Here is a 24149-nt window from a genome sequence, read left to right on the forward strand (position 1 = left end):
TATGATGCAAGAGCTTAATCATGAGCAGAACAATTGCCAAGTATCACATTACCCAAGACATTATAGCAATTACTACATATATCATTTTCCAATTCCAACCATATAACAATTTAACGAAGGAGAAACTTCGCCATGAATACTATGAGTAGAAACCAAGGACATACTTGTCCATATGCTACAGCGGAGGGTGTCTCTCTCCCATAAAGTGAATGCTAGGATCCATTTTATTCAAACAAAACAAAAAACAAAAACAAACCGACGCTCCAAGCAAAACACATAAGATGTGACTGAATAAAAATATAGTTTCAGGGGAGGAACCTGATAATGTTGTCGATGAAGAAGGGGATGCCTTGGGCATCCCCAAGATTAGATGCTTGAGTCTTCTTAATATATGCTGGGGTGAACCACCGGGGCATCCCCAAGCTTAGAGCTTTCACTCTCCTTGATCATGTTGCATCATACTCCTCTCTTGATCCTTGAAAACTTCCTCCACACCAAACTCGAAACAACTTATTAGAGGGTTAGTGCACAATAAAAATTAACATATTCAGAGGTGACACAATCATTCTTAACACTTCTGGACATTGCATAATGCTACTGGACATTAGTGGATCAAAGAAATTCATCCAACATAGCAAAAGAGGCAATGCGAAATAAAAGGCAGAATCTGTCAAAACAGAACAGTTCGTATTTACGAATTTTAAAATGGCACCAGACTTGCTCAAATGAAAATGCTCAAATTGAATGAAAGTTGCGTACATATCTGAGGATCATGCACGTAAATTGGCTTAATTTTCTGAGCTACCTACATGGAGGTAGACCCAGATTCGTGACAGCAAAGAAATCTGGAACTGCGCAGTAATCCAAATCTAGTACTTACTTTTCTATCAAAGGCTTAACTTGGCACAACAAAACACAAAACTAAGATAAGGAGAGGTTGCTACAGTAGTAAACAACTTCCAAGACACAAAATAAAAACAAAGTACTGTAGGTAAAAACATGGGTTGTCTCCCATAAGCGCTTTTCTTTAACGCCTTTCAGCTAGGCGCAGAAAGTGTGTATCAAGTATTGTCAAGAGACGGTGTGTCAACATCATAATTGGTTCTCGTAATAGAATCAAAAGGTACCTTCATTCTCTTTCTAGGGAAGTGTTCCATACCTTTCTTGAGAGGAAATTGATATTTTATATTACCTTCCTTCATATCAATGATAGCACCAACAGTTCGAAGAAAAGGTCTTCCCAATATAATGGGACAAGATGCATTGCATTCAATATCCAAGACAACAAAATCAACGGGAACAAGGTTATTGTTAACGGTAATGCGAACATTATCAACTTTACCCAAAGGTTTCTTTGTAGAATGATCAGCAAGATTAACATCCAAATAACAATTTTTCAGCGGTGGCAAGTCAAGCATATTATAAATTTTCTTAGGCATAACAGAAATACTTGCACCAAGATCACATAAAGCATTACAATCAAAATCTTTAACCTTCATTTTAATGATGGGCTCTCAACCATCCTCTAGCTTTCTAGGAATAGAGGCTTCGCGCTCTAGTTTCTCTTCTCTAGCTTTTATGAGAGCATTTGTAATATGATGTGTAAAAGCCAAATTTATAGCACTAGCATTAGGACTTTTAGCAAGTTTTTGTAAGAACTTTATAACTTCAGAGATGTGGCAATCATAAAAATTCAAACCATTATAATCTAAAGCAATGGGATCATCATCCCCAATGTTGGAAAAAATTTCAGCAGCTTTATCACAGCGATTTAATAGCTTTAGCAGTTTCGGGCGGTTTCTCGCTTTGCATTAGAAGTGGAAACATTGCTAACACCAATTCTTTTATTAGTATTAGTAGGAGGTGCAGCAACATGTGTAGCATTAGCATTACTAGTGGTGGTAATAGTCCAAACTTTAGCTACATTCTTCTCTTTAGCTAGTTTTTCATTTTCTTCTCTATCCCACCTAGCACGCAGTTCAGCCATTAATCTTATATTCTCATTAATTCTAACTTGAATGGCATTTGCTGTAGTAGTAATTTTATTATGATGATTCTCATTAGTCATAACTTTCGATTTCAAAAGATCAACATCAGCAGCAAGACTATCAACTTTAGAAGCAAGTATATCAATTTTCCCAAGCTTTTCTTCAACAGATTTGTTAAAAGCAGTTTGTGTACTAATAAATTCTTTAAGCATGGCTTCAAGTCCAGGGGGTGAACTCCTATTATTGTTGTAAGAATTCCCATAAGAATTACCATAGCCGTTGCTATTATTATAAGGATATGGCCTATAGTTGTTACTAGAATTGTTCCGGTAAGCATTGTTGTTGAAATTACTATTTTTAATGAAGTTCACATCAACATGTTCTTCTTGTGCAACCAATGAAGCTAACGGAACATTATTAGGATCAACATTAGTCCTATCATTCACAAGCATAGACATAATAGCATCAATCTTATCACTCAAGGAAGAGGTTTCTTCGACAGAATTTACCTTCTTACCTTGTGGAGCTCTTTCCGTGTGCCATTCAGAGTAGTTGATCATCATATTATCAAGAAGCTTTGTTGCTTCACCAAGAGTGATGGACATAAAGGTACCTCCAGCAGCTGAATCCAATAAATTCCGCGAAGAAAAATTTAGTCCTGCATAGAAGGTTTGGATGATCATCCAAGTAGTCAGTCCATGTGTTGGGCAATTTTTAACCAAAGATTTCATTCTTTCCCAAGCTTGAGCAACATGTTCAGTATCTAATTGTTTAAAATTCATTATGCTACTCCTCAAAGATATAATTTTAGCAGGGGGATAATATCTACCAATAAAAGCATCCTTGCATTTAGTCCATGAATCAATACTATTCTTAGGCAGAGATAGCAACCAATCTTTAGCTCTTCCTCTTAATGAGAAAGGAAACAATTTTAGTTTAATAATGTCACCATCTACATCTTTATATTTTTGCATTTCACATAGTTCAACAAAATTATTAAGATGGGCAGCAGCATCATCAGAACTAACACCAGAAAATTGCTCTCGCATAACAAGATTCAGTAAAGCAGGTTTAATTTCAAAGAATTCTGCTGTAGTAGCAGGTGGAGCAATAGGTGTGCATAAGAAATCATTATTATTTGTGGTTGTGAAGTCACACAACTTAGTATTTTTAGCGGTAGCCATTTTAGCAATAGTAAATAAAGCAAACTAGGTAAAGTAAATGCAAGTAACTAATTTTTTTTGTGTTTTTGATATAGCAAAAAAGATAGCAAATAAAGTAAAACTAGCAACTAATTTTTTTGTATTTTGATTTAGTGCAGAAAACAAAGTAGTAAATAAAACTAAGCAAGCCAAAAACAAAGTAAAGAGATTGGGAAGTGGAGACTCCCCTTGCAGCGTGTCTTGATCTCCCCGGCAACGGCGCCAGAAATCTAGCTTGATGGCGTGTAACTCACACGTTCGTTGGGAATTCCTTTCGGTAACAAAAAGAATGATAACATATACAGTACCATATTTGTGAGTACCGAATTAATGAGTACCAATCTTCCTCCCAGGGACAATAATTTACCCTTCCAACTACTAAGACATTTTTGTAATCTTTCTTCAACAATTTTCCATTCAGCAATTGTAAGTCTCCGATAATGAATCGGAATACCCAAATAGCGACTAGGAAATTGGCCTTGCCCACAACCAAACAACTCTGTATATAGAGTCATATCATTTTGGGCATCGCCGAAACAGAACAATTCACTTTTATGGAAATTGATTTTCAATCCCGACAACTGCTCGAAAGCCGCCAAAATTAATTTCAGATTGCAAGCCTTTTCAAGATCGTGATCCATAAATAGAATTGTATCGTCAGCATATTGAAGGATAGATAAACCCGCATCAACCAGATGTGGGATCACACCTTCAATCTGACCATCAGACTTGGCCCGCTCTATGAGTATCGTCAACATATCCGCTACAATGTTAAACAACATTGGTGATAACGAATCCCCTTGGCGTAACCCTTTTCGTGCTTGGAAATAGTGGCCGGTGTCATAATTAACCCGAATTGCCACACTACCTCCATACACAAAATCATAAATTAGAGCACGCCACTCTGGAGAAAAACCTTTCATCCTGAGTGTCTGTTGTAGGAAAGACCACATGACCTTATCATGCGCCTTTTCGAAATCTAATTTTAAAATGACCCCATTTAATTTATTAGTATGCATCTCATGTACCGTCTCGTGCAAAACTGTCACTAAATGAAGGATGTTCCTTCCTTCCATGAAAGCGGTCCGTGATGGCTGAACGACATGATCCGCAACCGTATTAAGTCTAATGGTGGTCACTTTCGCCAAAATCTTGAAACTGACGTTTTAAAGGCAAATAGGTCTATATTGTTGAATCCTTTCTGCCTCATTAACTTTCGGTAACAAAATTACTTCACCAAAATTTAGACGAAATAATTCTAGTTGTCCTGTGTGTGGATCACTGAACAAATCTAGAAGGTCCGATTTAATAGTATCCCAGAAAGTTTGATAAAACTCCGCTGGAAAACCATCGGGACCCAAAAGTATTTGCCGTGTGGGAACCAAAAGTACAACCAATTAAAACTTCGAATCAGGAAGTCAGGCTGGCCAGCTAAAACAGCAATGGTTTAGTATGAGATATAGGTACTGACATTGTATTCCTATGTACTCAGCCAAGTTATGGCTAACAAGCTTGAGATTTTCACCTATTCTTGGATGATTCTTAGTTTGGTGTTCCTTCATTTGCTACTATGTAAAAGAATTCACAAGAAGAATCTCTTTCTTTTTTTGTGTGCGAAGACATTGGTGTTTGAAATAAAAATCCTAGATACTACCAAAGCCTCCAAAAAACTTGGTTCCAAATGTCCATAGACGTTTTTGAAGTGGTTAACATCCAGAAAATAATGTAAGGCCCATAACGAATAATATTAAGTATCAAAAGTGCCACTCTTGCAACAACAATAACAACAAAAAAATCTATTTTGAAAAACACAAGCAGCAAGTATTGTTTTCACAGACGATTTGAACACCTCAGAAAAATCTGAACTTTTTTTGTGATTTTACGAGCTTCCAACAAATTGTATAAATAAAAATCATGAAAACAACATGCTGGAACAACAAACCTAGATAGTTTCGAAAATCAATTCAATCCAAATGTGTAAAACTAGTCACTTTATTTCAAAAAAGATAGAGAAACAAAAAAATAGAACTTTCTAAATACAATAAGAACTCCAAAAAAAAGCAAGAATAAAATATAAATGGGCTGCCTCTTGGAAGCGCTTTCTTTATTGACATATAGCTAGGATTGATACCTTGTTTTAGGAGGGGTATTTATTATGATGCCAGTTTTTTATCTTGGTTGCGCCCTCTGTCTTCCTTGAGAAATGCCCCATACATTCCTTGTGAGGGAATTGAAACTTCACATTACCTTCCTTATCATGAATTACCGCTCCCGAAGTTCTCAGAAGAAGTTTACCAAGAATTATAGGACCGAGATAATTGCTTGCTCTCCATGTGTATTACATAACAATCCTCATGTACGAATATCATATGTAACTCAATAGCTATACTATCAACATTTCCTAAAGCATGTTTGGTAGAAGAATCGGCAAGTCATAAATTATCATTACATGGATACATGGTACCAATATCCAAAGCATCACATAAATTTTAAGGAATAAATGAAACACTAGCTCCTAGATCAACATTACATGGCATATATGTTTGCCTATAGTTACTTGGATTTTTTGTTCCCATATATCCCCAAGCATAGGTGCAATCTTTAGCTTCTGTATTGTATCTTGCTATCTTTAAAAAATATGATCTTCCTTATAGGATCCAAAACATCTTGATTAAAATTAATAGTAGGATTATTACAAGGATTTTGCAAGATAGAGATTAGTTCATTCAAGCTACATTTATATAGATTAATACGTTGTAGGAACTGCAAAAGCAATCGAGGGCTGCGTTGACCCCTCAACTCTTCCATTTTGTCCAAATTTTGTTCCTCAACTCTTCCATTTTGTCCATCTAGAAAATGTTTTCCGGTTGATTTGTTCAGTTATTGGTAAATTTGTGTTCCATATTATCCAAATTTGTGCTCAAGAATTAAACATTTGTTCCAATTCTTTTCCTTCTTGTAAATATTTTTCTCGTTGATTTGTTTCAGGATCGGTAAACTTTTCTTCCATTTTATCAAAAAAATTGTTGCCCAGGAATAATTTTTTTCCAATTCATTACCACATATTGATCTTGTATAGAATGTTATGGATACACCATATACACATAACCCATTGTGATGGTTGCATTTTATGCCCTCGTTTCTTAGCAAAATACGACAATTAGTACCGATGCGTTGGGAATGGTCTAATCCACTAGTAACTTTACACGAGTCAGATAAAATTTTATTTTCTCTTTTTTTGAGGATATTTTGTTTGCTTAAATAAGGTACATGGAAAAAATGAGTTTCCATTAAACGAACAAATCATAAGTATTTTTAACAAAAAATTATTCCAATTGGAACACAAATTTAATGCATGACTATTCAAAAGACCATATTTAGAAATTTAAATGATTGTAGAACAAATCATGTGGAAATACACGATTGAAAAATAGGAACAAAATTTGTTCCTGGGGAATAAAATTTCGATAAGAAGGACAAAAATTTATTGATCGTGGAACAACTGAATTGGAAAAAATATTTAATTGTTTTCTAAAAAAATATTTCACTAAGTAGGACTTAATTTCAGTATTCGATGAACAAGTCATGACTATAATAGGAACAAATAAATATACACTAGGAAACAACTAATTATTCACCAGGTAAGAACTAATTTTACGAGCGGGATAAAAATTTAGTGGAACTAATCATGTAGAGTTAGATGAAAAGAACTTTGTGCATGAAAGAAACAAATGGTTATTCACTAAATAGGAAACACCTAATTACACACTGGGGCACAAAAAAGTAGTGAAACTAATTTTGTAGGCCAATAGGAACAAAAGTTTTGGAAAGAGATAAAAATATATTGGGAACAATTATTTATTCACTAGGAACAAAAATCATACCTAGGAGAACAAAATATTAGTGGAACTTCATGAAGAAAAGAATAATTATTCATGGGTAAACAAATAACTATACACTGAGGAACAACAAATGACTAATGTTTTTAGAGTAAGAGGAAAACAATTTTCTGAATGAGGTAACAAATAAATATACACTCAGAACAACTAATTATTCAATGGGAAATAAGTAACTATACTCAGGGAAACAAATAATTGTGGAACTTATTACAAAAGAAAATTATTCACCGGAAAGCAACTACTTATATAGTAGGGAATACAAAATTAGAGGAACTAATTTTGTAGTAAGAGATAAAATAAATTTGTGGAAATAGTTTTTTACAGCAAATGGAACAAATAATTGTTAGCATAGGCACAAATCACTCTTCACTAGGCAACAAAAAAGAACATCACATGGAACAAAAGAAAAGCAACAGGAACATGATGCTAGGGAAGTAATTTTCTCGAACATTAGAAGAAATCTTTCAGAAGATAGGAACAAATCACTATAAACTAGGGAACAATAAATAACATCACATGGAATAAATCACAAAACATCTAGGAATAAAAAAGTTGTGGAAATAATTTTATTTAATAATTGAAACTAATAATTTAGAACATAGGAAAAAATTAGTATACACTTGAAAACGAAAGAGAACATCATATGGTACTAAATTTGAGAGTTGAGTACTAAGAATGGGGTGAAAGGAAACAACATCAAGAACACGCCCAGGACAACGGCAGATGGAGACACGGCGCGGAGGCGGCTGCTCGCGCGGCGTGCAGCAGGTACCTCCGGCGCAGCATCCTGCAGAGCAGCGGCGCCCTTCGGCGAGCAGTACCGCGGCCCCCCTGTCCAGCACAAGACGCGGCCGACGGTGAGCAGGACCAGCGCGAGGTCCAAGCGGTGGGAACCAGGGTCCAGGGCAAGGTCCGCCCGGCGGTGGCACACCACCACGGCGGGGTTCCAGCCCGCAGCAACGGTTATTCCTACGCTTGCTCTCTGAGACTGTTCTTCCTCAATTTGCCTCCCATAGAGGGAACATACAGCTATGAAGCAAAGTTCAGGTTATTCAGCAAATGCTGATAGCATCTCTGCGTACCATGATGCATGTGTACCTGATGCATGGATGGAGAAGGAGAGCTCGCCGTCGGCAAATCAACAACGCCCACCACGCCTTCATGGAATCGACAGCTCCCACCACGCCTGGCCCATACCATGCCATGCCTCGCTTGAGCGGCCAAATTACATGAAGAACTCGCACCCTCCCAACATACATGAAGAAGTAAAAAAAGAAACCTACGGATTGATTCATGGAACACAAAGAAACAGAGGAATACCGGCTGGATCGAGGTCTTCATTACCATCTCAGCGCCTGGCTATCACCACCCATCACAACAGGGACGGAGTATTCATCACCACTCCTCTCACCGACTCGGCCGGCCATGGCGGTCGCTCTCCTCTCCTCTCCTCTCCACGACAAGTAAAAGTCAAAGTCTAAGTCACACGCGTACCTCGCACGCGATGGGCGATGATAAACTTGTATATATAGCCGGAGGAAGGTCTGGATTTTCACAGAAAGGGCGGGAAGAAGATGAGGAGGCAGCGTGGGTAGCAGATTTGAGGTATTTCGAAAATGAGGATGGGCGTTCGGGATGCAAACTCCCATGGAACCAAAGAAAACCTGGTGGTCCCGTACTCCCATAGGAAGTGAAACGCCCCTAGACTGTTGAGGCAATCCTAGGCGTCCTGCTTTAATTAGGCCACAAAATCCTAGGTCGTCCAATTAATTGATGGTGTTCCTGATTTTCATTAATTTCTTTCTTGCCTTCATTGGATCTTCTTTTCCTATCTTTCTGAGATTGTAAACCCTAAATCAATCACACGTATCCACTTCATAATACTATGCATCGGGATGACTGATTCCATTTGCGGAAACTACCTCGTGAAACATTTGTGGTGCACCTTCGCATACGCGCTTCTAAAGAGTGGGCCATATACCACTAAAGTAGTACTTTTTTATAGCTCACTATTATACATGTTGGCTATAAAGTTAGCTATATGTGACATGGCAATATGTTGCAGTCAGTGATCGACTCACTATACTATTGTTCTTGCTCTACTGGTTGTTCTAGCTTCATCAACTTCGACTTCCGACACCAACCTGAAGGAAAGTGGGACACGTATGGTGTTGTCGATGCCGGACCAAGCTTGTCTCGCTAGCACGTAGCGTCGACTCGCCGAAGTCTAGCTCGCCCCTCAGGATGATTTTATTGGAAAAGAACAAAACCAACATACTCCCTCCATCCACAAATAAGTGAACATCTAGCCTTCTAAGAAATCCACAAATAAGTATACATCTAGACTTCTTGGTATATTTTTAGCATGCCTTGATACCAGCCTTCATTAATCATTTTTTGTTTCTCAATGTTGTTTTATCGGTTACTAGCATGCACAATATTTATTAGCGCCTAAATCAAAGCATCTTCTTGATTAATAAGCAGATTGCTTGAAGGAATGAGGGATTTTTTTACAAAAAATTTAAGATCTCTTGAAAACCGCGCGCGTCGACTTATTTGCGGACGGAGGGACGGAGGCAGTACAAGCTAGCCTCGTTGCTGGTGGAATCGATGGACTAGCTGACTGCAAAGATACTCTCCTGCTAACCACATAAAGGCAACACAACTAGACCTACCTTAGTGAAGTTAATCATAAAAAGGTACAACTGTTAGAAACGTGGCCATGTACATTGCAGTTTTTTGGACATCTTGATCACACAGCAAAAGAATGGATAATCAAAAAGGAATGAAATGCAAAAGCACTAGCTAGTCAAAGACGTTAACGTCATCGGTCATCAGGCATCAAGCAAGAATTAATTTGAGACGTCGTCCATCCTTCCGTCCCAAATTCAGCCAAGACAAAAACCTAGTATTAATTTTCCATGCCATTTACAATTCTGTAAAAATAAAGTTCATGGATCACAACAGGGAGTCGACTTGGCTAAAAATGACCTAGCACATGCATTTTAGGTTTCCAGCAACTAGACAACGGTGTGACCAAGCCGGAAACCAGCATTGCGCACTATATATACATGCTCTGGGCAAGACAAGAACGACAAAGCGGAACTAGTGGCCTCAATGAACATCGGGCGACTGACGTCCATGCTCATGGACAAGGCCTTCCATCCTCACAGATTTTCACCAAACAAAACGCCTTCTTGCATAGGCGACAAGTAGGTGGTCCAGCGGTGGATAAGCTGCAGCCAAGCAGCTTATATGGTGTGTCTGCATCGGTGCCGCCGCTGTTTAAGAGCCCTCCTACCATGTCTCCATTGCTGATGCAGCACTTGTTACAAGCCACCACTCCTCATCCTGCCAAGAATCATGGGTCAGTTTATTGTTCAAGAAGAAAAATAAATACTACTACTTTGCACCTGACATGTAACAGCTAGATGAAAAGATTCCGGATCTAATTATCAACACAAAGAAGACCAATTTATGGAAAGCTCCACCAATTTCATCCATTCAGTCAACAAAGGAAAACATGGCATTCCACCAATTCAAGTGAAATCGCAAAGTAAAACCAGTGTTATTGTGTCTGTTTTATGCAAAACAGAAATCGCAAAGCTAATATTATTTGATCGCCAGCACATCATAGACATTCTTTGTAACGAGTCATCAAATAGTCTACTATCATATCCTGTGAAATAATCAATTTAATTACAACATAGAATAGTCTACTATAAAATCTTGTGAAATAACCAATTCAATTACAACATAGAATAGTCCACTCGAATTGCAGGATAAACAATTGATCAAGTGCCACAAGATAACCAAACAGTTGTATGAAATATCATACAACAATTCTTTCAGACTCACACTTCCCAATTTTTTATTCAGCACTAATATTCCTAGCTAAATCATGTGTACCACTTAAAGAGTGAGTAACCTTGCATATCAGAATCTGGCCACACTGGGCATGGCAGGGGCAAACAGATCCTGAGGTACCCACACTTCAAAATTAAATTTACGATACCAGGAAAACGTGATGACTCCCCTCATAAGAGGTGTTGTCTTTTTGCCAATATTTAAACTTCAGGCTCGTGATAAACCAGGAAAATGATAAGCACATATGCCACAACCCCTCCTATATACTATCATAGGAAACTAAGATAGTTGCCCCTGCAAATCAAACAGGTGAACCAAGGCATTACTGTCTAGTTCAGAAGGAAAAATACATTTACACGGCTGAACAATCACCAATGAATTCAACGCCATAGAAAGGTGTGTCTGAGGTGTCCAAGAGTAGTGCAATATCTTGCCATTTGACGACACAATGTTTTTTCAAATTGGACATTTTTGACACAATGTTTCCATAGCAAAAAAGATTCACAAAAGAATTGTTACCATGAAAAATTCAAGAACCACTCCCAAAAGTGAGAATATGTGAATGTAAGATTGTAGAGATAATTGCGTTGGTGGCCTACATAGTGAAACAAAACAAATACCTACATAGAAGTAATAACCAATTTAGGGGCATCAATCAGGATAACAGAATTTATCTTTATAAGGTAGCATTGTTTTAATCACAATAGAGCATACCACTTTGGAGATCTAGTACAGCACCAGCCACATTATAGCAACATAAAAACCCTCAAAAACTAAAGCTCCAGATTTAGCACATGGATCCTCCTAGCTTCTTATTTTCTAGGCTCATAAATGATGTCACCATTTTATAGAATAAATAAAGCATGCCGAATGGATTTCCCTAAAGAAATGCTCCAGGTTCAAATAAATATCAGATTTAAGGTAGGCATTGATTGAGTCAACTAAACCAAGACCTCAAGATAAATTTCTTTCTTATTAAAAAAAAGGAGTTTATAAAGCAATTTTCAAGTCACACAACAAGCAACAGAAATATATGCTTTGATAAGCAGAACGTAACAACAAAATTCATCTTTATAAGGCAGCAACATAGTGTTTATTGAATCACAAAAGAGCAGTGCATGTATCAAAACTGTATAGATCCATCTTTTTAACTGGATACGGTGTGATCCAGCACTTAGCACTACTTGGAATTGAAAAAAGATAGATACTAGATGCTAAACTACACAAGACAAACAAATCACTATTGCACCACGCAATCAAAAAAGCATGAATGTAACTTAGACAAGTAGCAGATCAGAGAACCATGTACACAAATCGTTCAAGTAACTTAAAAATGTTGTCCACGTTTTGTTAACGGTTATAATGTTTCCATCACCTTAACTAAGGCGATGCATTTTTTTTGTAGATTCAGTTAAAAGGAATCTGACAAGTTTTTATCTGGCATTTGTTCCAATTTTCTTTCTTATTAACACAAGGAATCGATAAAACTGCTTCTAAGTCAGGGAACAATTAGATCTGGGGCAGAAATCTATCTTTTGCTAAATAGCACCACTAGCATCAATAAAGCAGCAAGGAATTCATCTTAGGCAGCATGCATTATGTGACAAAAGAGCATAGCCACTTGGATCCTTCAAGTCCAGATCAGCTCCAACCAGCAAATAGAAGCTTAACACTAAATAGAAACCTGGTTTAAGAACTCAAGCTCCAGGTTCATCCCACGGGTTGAGTCAAAGTAAGGATTAAGGTTGACATTGATTAAGTCGACCAAACCAAGCCCACAAGTTAACTAGAAAAGCACATCTATCTATCTAAAACATTCAGCTCACAACCCAAACGAGAAAAAAAGGCACCTGGTAGTGTCAACACAGTTACTAAGAAGTGACAGCCACTAGTAGTCTACATAGCTGTAGCAAAATAGAAACAACACGTCCAAATTCTGGAAAAGTGCTTCTCTTGTGTTGTTTAGAGTACATACATCCACACTTGCTTCAAGACACAAAATCTGCGTACCAAGATTTCTGACGGAGGTAAAAGAAAAGAAACCTGAAAACTTACCAAACACACGGAGACAAAAACTAAGGCACCAACGCCATGGTTGCAGGCTTGCAGCGCAGTGAACTCATCACCATCGCACAACAGCGATGGCGGAGGTGAAGGAGAAAGTAGTCGAAGCCAAGGTGCAGCTGGAGCTACAACAAAAAAGAAAAAAATCTCAATATCATAATTTGATATCTATGCCAATCAAGATCAATGAAAAGGAACATGAAATACGAGACAAATGATTAGGCAATAAACAGTGAGCAGGCATTGGCTGGACATTTTAGTGTTCTACTCAAGTCTCATAATGGATCAGCAAAACAACAATAGAGAAAATGAAGAGTATTATGGATTATGGAATTGTTGATACCATCACTCACAACTTCAAACTTCATTAGTTCATCACTCTAGTATATGGTGTTCTAGATCAAGAGAGAAATCAGTGTTCTAGATTTGAACTAACTTCAAACTGCAGACTGACTCTAGCTCATCATTAGTGGTGGGAGTAACCAAATGAACACTGGCATCATGGAAGTACCAAAAATAAACAGAGGAACGCAAGGAATACAAGTAATCCTTAACAGAGGATACATGGATATGGGTCATCCAGAGTACCCTAGGCATGGCATGATCTAGAAAAACATGTATAATCCCAGAGTCAACTAAGAAAATACGTCAACATGATTCTAAATGAGTAAATACTACAGGAAATGATCATACAAATTCATATCAATGTATTCATGGAACCAATGGACTAGATAAGGCTAGGAATTAATACTACACATACACAACAACACAGTGACTACTGAGTGCAAACTATAATACTCTACATGCCGTGTATGTTTTCCTGTAGTAGGTCCTACTGTCAGTGTCAACATGACAACAACTACGTAAATCATGCATCTTAAACTAGCAGTGGGAAATAATACAGCCATACAATAAGATTTTCAACAGATGTTTTCTGAATTTTGACACGTGAATATGACTGACCTGTATGGAGAAGTTAAATGTCAAGAACTCAAATAAATGTTCCAGACCATGGTGGTAAGCAACAAAACCAATGCCACAAACCATCCTGCACAAGAAAAGCATATAACTGCTTGAAAATGATCACGCAAATCTGATAACTTACAATCAGAAACAATGATTAACTTCAAGGGTTTTAATGAAGAACCTCCATGATTGGTGTATCAAGAATCCTGTCAGGGCCATGCTTGTCTAGAAAACCCTCGGTTATCTGCAAAAAGCACAACGGACGTGAATGCTTCAAAAGCCATTTGGCCACCTCAAAAATAATGGCATCTTAGTAGGCACACGTCTAGAAGATGACCATAGCAAGACTAGGCCTGGGCGTTCGGTTAGACCGAACCGATCGGTTCGGTTTCTCGGGTTATTAAGAAATTCGGTTTCAAAAATTAATGACTGATCGGTCATTTGAGAAATTGTTAACCGAGGCTTCGGTGCACCGACACTTCGGTTCGGTCCTCAGTTTAACATGTATACACCGATCTTGGTTGACAACCTGCAATTGTTTACAGGAATAAAATTGCAGACGGGATAAAAAGATTCCATTATGACGGTGAGTGGTACGTAAGAAATAAAGATAGAAAGAAGATAGAGTCAACACTAAGCACCAAGCATATGTTGATTACAGGAATATAAAATGTATTACAATATATAAAACAGGGGAAAAGCATGCCAAATTCTAAAAAAAGTAGCGCACGAATATACATTCTTTGTCTGACAGTTTTCCACTTGACTTGCTTAAATATGAAATCAAGATTGAATCCAAATAATGCAAAAAAAAATAGTTGACCTAATGTTTCTTTAAGATTTTTGTGGAAACGAGAAACTTCAACATATAAAAGGATAGGTAGTATCCTGAATTCTGGTGGCCACACCTACCTATCCGATGAGCTGTTTTCGGTTCAATAAAAGGCAAAGCAAAAAACTGAGCTCAATCTCCTCTAATTTCTGGTGGGGCTCTGCTGACGGACAACGAAAGGTTCATTGGATCTCCTGGGAGAAAATGTGTTGCTCAAAGAAGGAAGGAGGAATGGGGTTTCGTGATTTTGAATCTTTTAACCAGGCATTGTTAGCCAAACAAGCCTGGCGCCTCCTTACTGTGCCGTCCTCTTTGTGTGCTAGAGTGCTTAGAGCTCGGTACTTCAGCAATACTGATCTGTTGCATGCAAGGTGCCCAGCCAGAGGCTCGTTCACATGGAGAAGTATTTTGTTTGGCAGGGATCTCCTTAGATGTGGTCTGATCTGGAGAATCGGCGACGGGTCTCAGGTGGAGGTGTGGGAGAGTAATTGGATACCGAGAGGTGGAGCTCAACGACCTCTAGGTCGTAAGTCGGATACAAGTGTTCAAAGAGTCAGCGAATTACTTAATGCTGATGGATCAGACTGGAACGAAGAGAAACTCCAGGAGGTGTTTTTTGATCAAGATGTTCATGACATCAAGCACGTCACAATAGGAGGCACTGGTACTGAGGATTACCATGCTTGGAATCATACAAAGAACGGGGTTTTCTCTATACGGTCGGCCTATCATTTGGCGATGAAGCAAAAGAAGATGAAGACGGGCATGACTGATTCTTCCTCCTCGTGCACATCTCACAAAGTCTGGTTGGCGCTCTGGAGTACAAATGTCCCAGGCAAGGTTAAAATCCATGTCTGGCGGCTTATGAAAAACGGACTAGCTGTGGGAGCCGAGCTAGCAAGGCGGCGGATCAAAGCAGGTATTGTCTGTGTGGCGTGCGGACGTGAAGAGACGGCTCTTCATCGCTTCTGGTACTGCCCTCATGCGCAACAAGTTTGGAACTATGTCAGAGACAAGGAGGTGCCTGTAGTTGGTGATCCACCGAAGGATGTGTGTTCTCAAAGAGACCTGATGCTATGGTTTCTAGATTGTTTGGGATCAAGGAGGGATGTGGAGATAGAGACTACCATGATGGTTATACACCAAATGTGGCTCTCACGAAATGATGCCAGAGAGACAAGGAAGATCGATGATCCAGCTAACATTGCTAGCAGGGGCACTAGGTCTGTTGGAAGAATGGTGCAATGTGCACAGCCTGCCAGCGTCAAGACCTGACAAGCCAAAGGAAAGTTAGGCTCCTCCAGCGAGACATTGGCATAAGGTGAACGTTGATGGCGCGATGGCAAAATCTTCAGGGAAAGGTGGCGGAGGAGTGGTCATTCGTGATCACGATGGCACCTATCTTGCAGGAGCATGCCATTTTTTTCCCTCCCTGTCAGACCCTGAAGAAGCTGAATTGAAAGCTTGTAAACGTGGCCTCTTGCTGGCTAAAGAACTGAACCTGGAGCGTGTCCTGCTGGAGACAGATAGCGTTGGTGTTGCTGTGAAACTGACTTGCAAGGAGAAGGACAGATCGGTGCATGGTCCGCTGGTTGAGGAGATCAAGGAGATGCTACAATCGCTGCAAGATCACTCGGTGAAGTGGGCAAGACGTTCGGCGAATGAAGCTGCTCACAAATTAGCAAAGGAAGGCTGCGTTTTAGAGTTAATTAAGTCTTGGTTTATTGTACCACCTAGTTGTATTGAGAACTCGTTGGCTACGGATCTTGCCGGGCTACTTGTGTGAATGAATAAACGCAGTATCTTCCTCTCAAAAAAAAAAGTATCCTGAATTCTGGTAAAGCAAATAATAAAGGAATAGAGAAAAGGAGGAGAATACTTATTTCTATCTTGTGCATTCACGAGGACTCACATAGTCACATTAACTACCTAAATACAGTTCATAGTAAAATTTTCAATATTTCATGTTTAAACTTTTGGTACTCATGTGCTTTTGCTATTGTGATCATAGTACCTTTTATATAGATACAATATTATAGCAGAAAGTAATGCCGTAATATTGCTTTAGAGGCCTCAAAGGCTCAAACAACTAACAAACATTAACAATATCATAGATAGTTCCCAAAATATAGAATCAATATTATAGCAGAAAGTAATGCCGTAATATTGCTTTAGAGGACTCAAAGAACTAACAAACATTAACAATATCATAGATAGTTCCCAAAATTGTGAATGAAAACTGTGAAAGCAGACACGCATAGACATATTTGTGGTTTAATGGATAAGATTTGACAATTCTGCTATCCATTCCATTTTATGTTATACTATGTCATATGTTGAGCTCCCATTTCGTTTCTCCTTCATTTCCTACACACATATTTATTACTCACAAAGGAAAGAGAAAAAAAACAGAGCTCTTTTAAGCATCCGAGAGAGCAAATTCCTGGTATGAAGGCCTATCACAGGCATAAGGTACAACAAAAGCCAAAACATTTCAACAAGGATACTTAACCTTCTAGACCAGAGACAGATTCATATCAAGTCCATAACCGAACTGTATTGCAGACGGATGAACTAGACCAAACAGCAAGTCCGACTTGTGAGAAGAACTCACCGAACAGATGGGTCTCCAGGCCACCGCCGAACGGCATGTAATCATACACAAGCAGCCTTTTGACCCCTGCACTGATGCTGAACGACATGTACTCACGACGGATGGCAGCAGCAGTTTCCTTCATCTTAATGAACAAAACTCTGCATAAAATACAAAGATTTTCATAGCTAAGCTAGTGCTTGAAGCCACAACTTTTCTGTAGAGCATCTAATTTGCAACCAGATCAATCATGGAAACTACGCAAAGAGTGCAGCAGAACAGGAAAAGGAAGGACCTTTTGCAGGTCGTCATCGTTATCAGCCTCGACGTCTCCCTTGAGATAGAGATGGGACTGGAAGACCTCGTAGAGCATGTCTAGATCACCCCCTCCTCCCCTTCAGCGTAGTCATCCAGGCCGAGCCGCTAGATCATAATAACAGAAATCAAGATCGCACCTTAATATCACAGGTTGAGCAAACAACCCAAAATATCATATTTTGATTGGCAAGCAGGCAATAAAGGTAGTAATAACAGGCAGGTTTCCTCCTTTGCTTCGGTGGAAAGGGTTGAGACCTCGTACTCGATCCGCAGCCCACCAGAGAGCTTCCCATGGCAATTGTGGATATTGCCGATGACGACGACCACCACCACGCCCACCCCTCCCGGTACCCCACTACACGCCCTTCAGCTCCTCCCTCAGCCACCTGAAGTCATGAACACATATGCTGCATAAAAACACAAAGATATCCACTAGTCAGCTAATTTGCAGCTGGACGCAAGGAACGTTTCTATATAGCAGCAAATTTGCAACAATTTTTGCTGACGCACAACTAGTCATCATACTTGATTAGACCTGCATGGCATCAGTGTCCTATACAAACCAGGACAGGTTGCTTACTATTACCCTTTTGACAGTTTAACTCTCACAACTCGCAACTTTTATGACATTGATGTACAGAACTGATAAATGTTTGATAATGCCCTTCTTTATTATTTTAGGAAAAAGCAGAATCCTTTACATTAATCTAACGAATCATGATATGAGAGCAATGATTAATCAGGACTAGCAAGTCATTTGTGCAAAGCAAGTATTAAACCAATCTCCCAAATAACCAATAGATGAATGGAACATGACAAGATGAACAAGTATGCTAGAGCACAAGGAAGAACAAGACAAAGGGACTCCTCCCCTTCTGCATAGCAATCCGCGTCCACGCCCAGCTCTAGCCCTCACCTTACTTTGGACCATGGCTGGGACTAAGAGCCAGCAGAGGAGTTGCTCATGGAGGAGCAGGCCATCAACCTCTACGTCCGAGTGGCGGGAGGCTCGAGCAGCTGGGCATGTGCCATGGCGGCGTCGGTGGTCGTTGGCACCAGCAAGAGGGCGCCACTGTACATGGTCATCACAAGTTGGCGAGCGAAGCATCTCCTCTCTTTGTCTACCACAGCAAACCGCATGTTAATCATGTAGAAAAAGAGTAGTGTCAGCAATTAGTGTACATTTTCAAGCTGAAACCATAATCATGAATTATATATATAGAGATAGGAAATGTAACAGCAAAAGACGAGATGATGTGGCACGGATAAGTTATCAGTTTGTATGTACATTTGTGCACTTTATAGAACACACTTCAGATGCTGTGTGAAATAGGTAACTAAATAAGCTATTATCATAAGCACGCAGCATGTACCGAAGACTCACAACCTAGTTTGCACACTAGTGGTAGCACCGGAAGAATGTAACCATTTTACACTAGCTTGCAAAGAAACTCACATGGGCCAGCTACTGATGTTATTCTACAAAGTACTTGGCAGGTAAATTTTTCTTCATCCTGTACAATCAAACAAACTGTGATATGATTTTTCTGCTCTACAGATAGCTTTGCTTCTTTTAGATGCTACAGAGAGGATTGCTACTTTTTGGATGCTATAAAAAGGATTCTTATATGCAACAGGAAAAGTACGAGATGTGCTTATATTATACCATCAGGATTCACAGCTTTGCCTACTTCCCACTTGCAGTCGCGGTGAACTCGCTGCCATCACACTGTTTTTCTCAGTAACTGAGTGCCTACAAGGAACTGATAAATATTAACAACAGTACAAGTATTCCAAATCAGCAACCAAATACTACAGAAAAGTATAAGTTGTAGATACTTTCACGAAAAAGCATGACGCTTGATGTCAAAACCGAGTGCTTTTGCATCGCGCTACACGATTACATCACACGTAGATATTAAGTGCACAGCTAACAGAGTATATTTTGATGTAGATCAACATAATGTTGAAGTGATTTGAAAACATCAAGGAAAGTTTATATAAAAGTGGCAACACGCACAAAATGTTTTGTCACTGAAAAAATTGCACAAGCCAGCATGTCATCATGTAAGTGGATATATACATTAAGCTCCAAAATAAACTAATTATCTGGTCATGCATCCTTTCCTTGATCAACATATGACAAAAAAATTAACAATAAGAAGTATCTCCTTAGCATTGTATATGTATCTACATTCTACAAGCACTGGAGGAATCACAAGCAAGTAGCTACATACTTAAAACTGAAATAACTTGAAGGAACGAAGTCCATCAAGGAGTCACGAGTAGGAGTAGTAATGTGCAGGACTAGACCAAGAGTTTTAGTCCATGGACAAAAGACAAATCACTAGATGGCTGCAACCTACAGAGATGAATTCATTTTTTCATATAAGGCAGCGGAAGGCACCTAACTACAAATCGTAGTTGTTCTTGTCCCCTTCGGCAAGCGAGATCAACACCGGTCTACGTAAGCGCACGAGACAAAGTGGAGGCTCCAGGGGGGTATCCCAGCCAGGGAAGCCGGATAGTTGAAATACATTAGCAACCAAACCTTCGTGGAAACCTATGGTGGACACTGAAACATAAATGAGTAGCAAGTAGTAGCTTCAAACAAGATAGAAGTTTCATCCATGGCTATGCATGATAAGCATAAAACAATCAAAAAAGGAACCCGGTTCTATACACATTCATCAATTAGGGAAATAAGCGACAAGAATCAAGTACATGTGCAACACTTCGATCTTGAGACCAACCTTGGGAACCCAAAAAAACCTTGACTTGAAGCTATGTATTAGTTACAAGAGGGATGAGGCTAGGAGGTTCATGCATGATTTTTTTCTGGTGGTTAGACATTCAACATGATAGAAACAATGAAACGGAATTTGGAAAGAATAGATGGTGGAGGATGAGGAGGAGAGGGAGGTCACTGGAAGGTGCAGGTTGGTGAGGCAGCAGCTGGAAGGAGAGGTGGATGACGTGGGGAGCAGAAGGTCTAGCGACGGCGGCAGCTTGGGGATGTGGTCACCGGCAGCAGCAGCTCCAGGCGGCAGCAAGGACCAGTCAGGAGAGCACATGGCATGGTGGCGGCGTTGTTTGTCAGTGCTGGCAAGAGCACGCCACCCACCGGCGATCTACACAGTTCCTCCCACTCAACCTCTCCGTCTCCCACATCAGCCCGCCAATGCAGCTGATGCAATCAGAGGGATGGCTGGAGTTGTAGCCAGCCGCAGCGCCCGAACAGCCCACAAAACACGTGTAGCTTCAGCTCCGGCTGTCTGATCGAACCGTCCATATATCTCAAACAAAACAGGCTTATTACTATTCATTCGACGCAAGAAATATTTTGAAAAATCATTCAAAAATATGTAGCAAAACATCTTAGATCCATTCCATTCAAATTGGTGCAAGAGGCAAGACAGACAATCTGGAATGCCCGTTAAAGGATAGCATCCAGTTTACGGTTGACAACAAGTGAACTAGAGTCACCAGTCCACTTGGACAATGTCCCAAACACAAAAATATACATCAGCCACTCTAGTCCAGTTTGCCAAAGTCCAAAAGACACATGCAGCAATGCGCTTGAAATTATTTTTTAAGTGAATCAAAAAGAGCTAGCTAGTGAGAATATGGTTGTAATCATATTCCTAAATCAACTCATCATGTACCGAATGCTTCACCAAAGGATGTGCAACAACCAAAAAACAATAAGTACTAATATTATACCATGAGAATTCACGGTTTCAACTACTTTCCACTAGCAGTCGCGGTGAACTCGCTGCCATCACACTGCTTTGCTCAGTAACCCAGTGCCTGCAAGGAAAGAAGAAATGTGACCAATAAAGTTCATACTTGAAAGATAGCCTCCAATGTAAGTAAGTTGGCTACTTGACTAATATGATGTACATATCTGTAACAGAGTATATTTTAAGCAACACAAAGTTGAAGCGACTCGAGAACATCAAGGAAGTTGAAGCGTGACTTTTTTTTCAGGTGGTTTACGCATTCAAAGTGATAGAAACAAAGAAACGGAATTTGAAAGGAATACATGGTGGAGGATGAGGAGGAGAGGGAGCTCACTGGCAGGTGCAGGTTGGGGAGGCAGCAGCGGGACGGAGAGGTGGATGGCGTGGGGAGCAGAAGGTCCGGGGACACCGCAGGCGGCGGCGGCTGCAGGCCACCACCCTCCCTTCCTCTGTGGCTCCCGTCGCCATCTTGCGGCCCTCGCGCCAAGAGCCGTCGGCGAGAGGCACATTCTTGGCGCCCTACTCGTCCCCGCCGGCGGGTCAGCAGGTCAGCCCGTGGAGGTCCATGGCTAGGCCGACCAGCACCAGGCGCTGCGGATGGGAGACGAGGATGCGGCGGCTGGATATGAGTCCACGGAGGTCGAATCGTAGGACGGCGGTGGGTGGAGTTGGGTGGGGGCCGGTCCGGAGCTCGAAGCGGAGGGCGGCAGCGTCGATTTGGTACGGCGAGAGGTGAGCGAGAGGGAGACGGCGGCGGCGGCGGCGTTGGATGAGCTGGTCGTTTTCTCTCCCGCACCCAATTAACGCCTCTTGCAATTAATGGAGGGGAATACGAAATGAGGAGAATAGGGACTCGTTCCAATTAAATCGGGGAGTGGCGTTTTTAAACTTCATTTTAAATGCACTTTTAAAATGTTGAAAAATTTGAACATAAAATTTAGTGGACATATCTCGAAATTCTACACGTTCACAAAATGGTTCCACAGAAAACCGACATTTGAGTGTCATTTGTAAAAAAGATAAATTTTTCTGTAAGAAAAAATTGTGTACGAGACGTTTTGTTTATCTTTTACACACAACTCACAAAAAATGTCGGTTTTTCGCAAAACTTGATGTGCGCACGTAACATGTTGATACGTAAGCGAGAAAATTTTTGTTCAATTTTTTTGAATATTTCAAAATGTTTTTCCAGTAGCAGGAGCATATGCTCCCATGTGCCGAATTGAATTTCCCTCGCCTATACCCTATATATACCGCCTCCTATCATAAAATAAGGACCCGTCTCCAAGTTTCCATACTAGCATGCCGCCAAGATGACGAGAGGGCACATGAAATTATACGTAATGTATACAGCCATAAAGTAATGACTCCTAGCATGCCCCTACGCCGACGAGGTCGCACATGAAATGACAAGTACTAATTGTTCTGTCAATTTTCGCTGTAGTCTGATCACTTTTGTTGTATCAAACACATGGGGGCGTTTGAGGCCTAAATAGCCTTTCTGCTCGCGCCTAGATCGATCAGCGCACTTATGAGGAAACGACCAAATTATGAAAGTAGAAATGTGAAATGGCCTAGCTCCTTGAAACCTTGCTAACACCTTTGAAGTCGCTTAGATCGGAGGCTGGATGCAAAAGTTACAAATAGGAGTCATGCCCCTATGGCCCTATAGGCGTGTTATAGCAAAAAAGTGAATAGAAGCATTAAAAATACAGACCCTTACATGCCGCCACGGCGTCGAGATGACACGGGAAATGGTAATAACCGTTTCTTACCATAAAATAAGGACCCGAGCATGCCACCGCACTTCAAATAACGGGCTGAACCCCCCCCCCCCCCCCCCCCCACACACACACACACACACACAATCCCCACAATCGCTAGAAGAGGCAATGTTGTCGGGATCCAGGGCCGGGGAGTTGAGACGGGAAACGGGAGCAACCATCTTCAGATATGGCGCCGGAAGCCATTGGGGCAACCTCCGCACTGCAAGCACACAACATGTAGCACCGACGCTTGCCACTCACCTCTAGGTTGATGCCGCCCTCGCCGCCCATTGGGCCTTCACGTATGGCGCCGGAAGCCTATTGGGGCAACCCCCGCACTGCAAACACACAACATGTAGCACCAACACTTGCCACTCATCTCTAGGTCGACGCTGCCCTCGCCGCTCATTGGGGAGGTGAGACATGAGACGGGAGCAACCATCTTCAGATATGTTGCTCGAAGCCCATCGTGGCAACCTCCGCACTGCAAGCACAAAGACATGAGACGGGAGCAACCATCTTCAGATATGTAGCACCGACGCTTGCCACTTGATCTTCTCTAGGTCGACGTCTCCCTCTCCGCATGAGGTTGTAGACTCTAGAATCCCCCACCTCAACGTGGAGCAGTGACAGCTAGCTACCACCTTCCTCAGCAGCAGGACAGGGATGGACAGGTGTAGGAGTGGTGCTAGGGTTTGTGCCGTCGAACCACCTACGAGGAGGCGACGCAATGGGAGGTTAAATTATACTCCGTCTTGGAAAATTTTGCCATGAGACCTTTCCTTTTTTTTTTTGACATTAGCGGTGTCAATAGCGACTCGTTTCAGCTGATGTGAAGAGCTACTAGCTCTTTGTTTATTAAGAGTAACACTACACTACCTCAAGGGGAAAAAAAGTAACACTAGGGGCAA

General features: G+C 40.5%; 1 long non-coding RNA gene across 5 annotated transcripts; it reads right to left on the minus strand.

Moving 5' to 3' along the window:
- Positions 1-9898: 9898 nt before the first annotated feature.
- LOC127341890 (uncharacterized) lies at positions 9899-22291 on the minus strand. 5 transcript variants are annotated; one of them, XR_007875988.2, is made up of 12 exons: positions 21807-22291; positions 21453-21539; positions 19396-19482; positions 18646-18850; positions 17985-18136; positions 17707-17834; positions 17433-17572; positions 14324-14515; positions 14168-14230; positions 13984-14068; positions 13012-13145; positions 9899-10440 (listed from the first exon to the last, which is right to left on the minus strand). It is a non-coding gene; the product is annotated as an uncharacterized lncRNA (long non-coding RNA). The 5 variants fall into 5 exon arrangements; XR_011755112.1 differs by lacking the exon at positions 14324-14515 and adding an exon at positions 20137-20292 and having other exon boundaries at positions 9900-10440; XR_011755113.1 differs by having other exon boundaries at positions 14168-14515.
- Positions 22292-24149: the final 1858 nt, after the last annotated feature.

The sequence above is a fragment of the Lolium perenne genome, chromosome 3 (genome assembly GCF_019359855.2).
Source record: "Lolium perenne isolate Kyuss_39 chromosome 3, Kyuss_2.0, whole genome shotgun sequence".
NCBI lineage: Eukaryota > Viridiplantae > Streptophyta > Magnoliopsida > Poales > Poaceae > Lolium > Lolium perenne.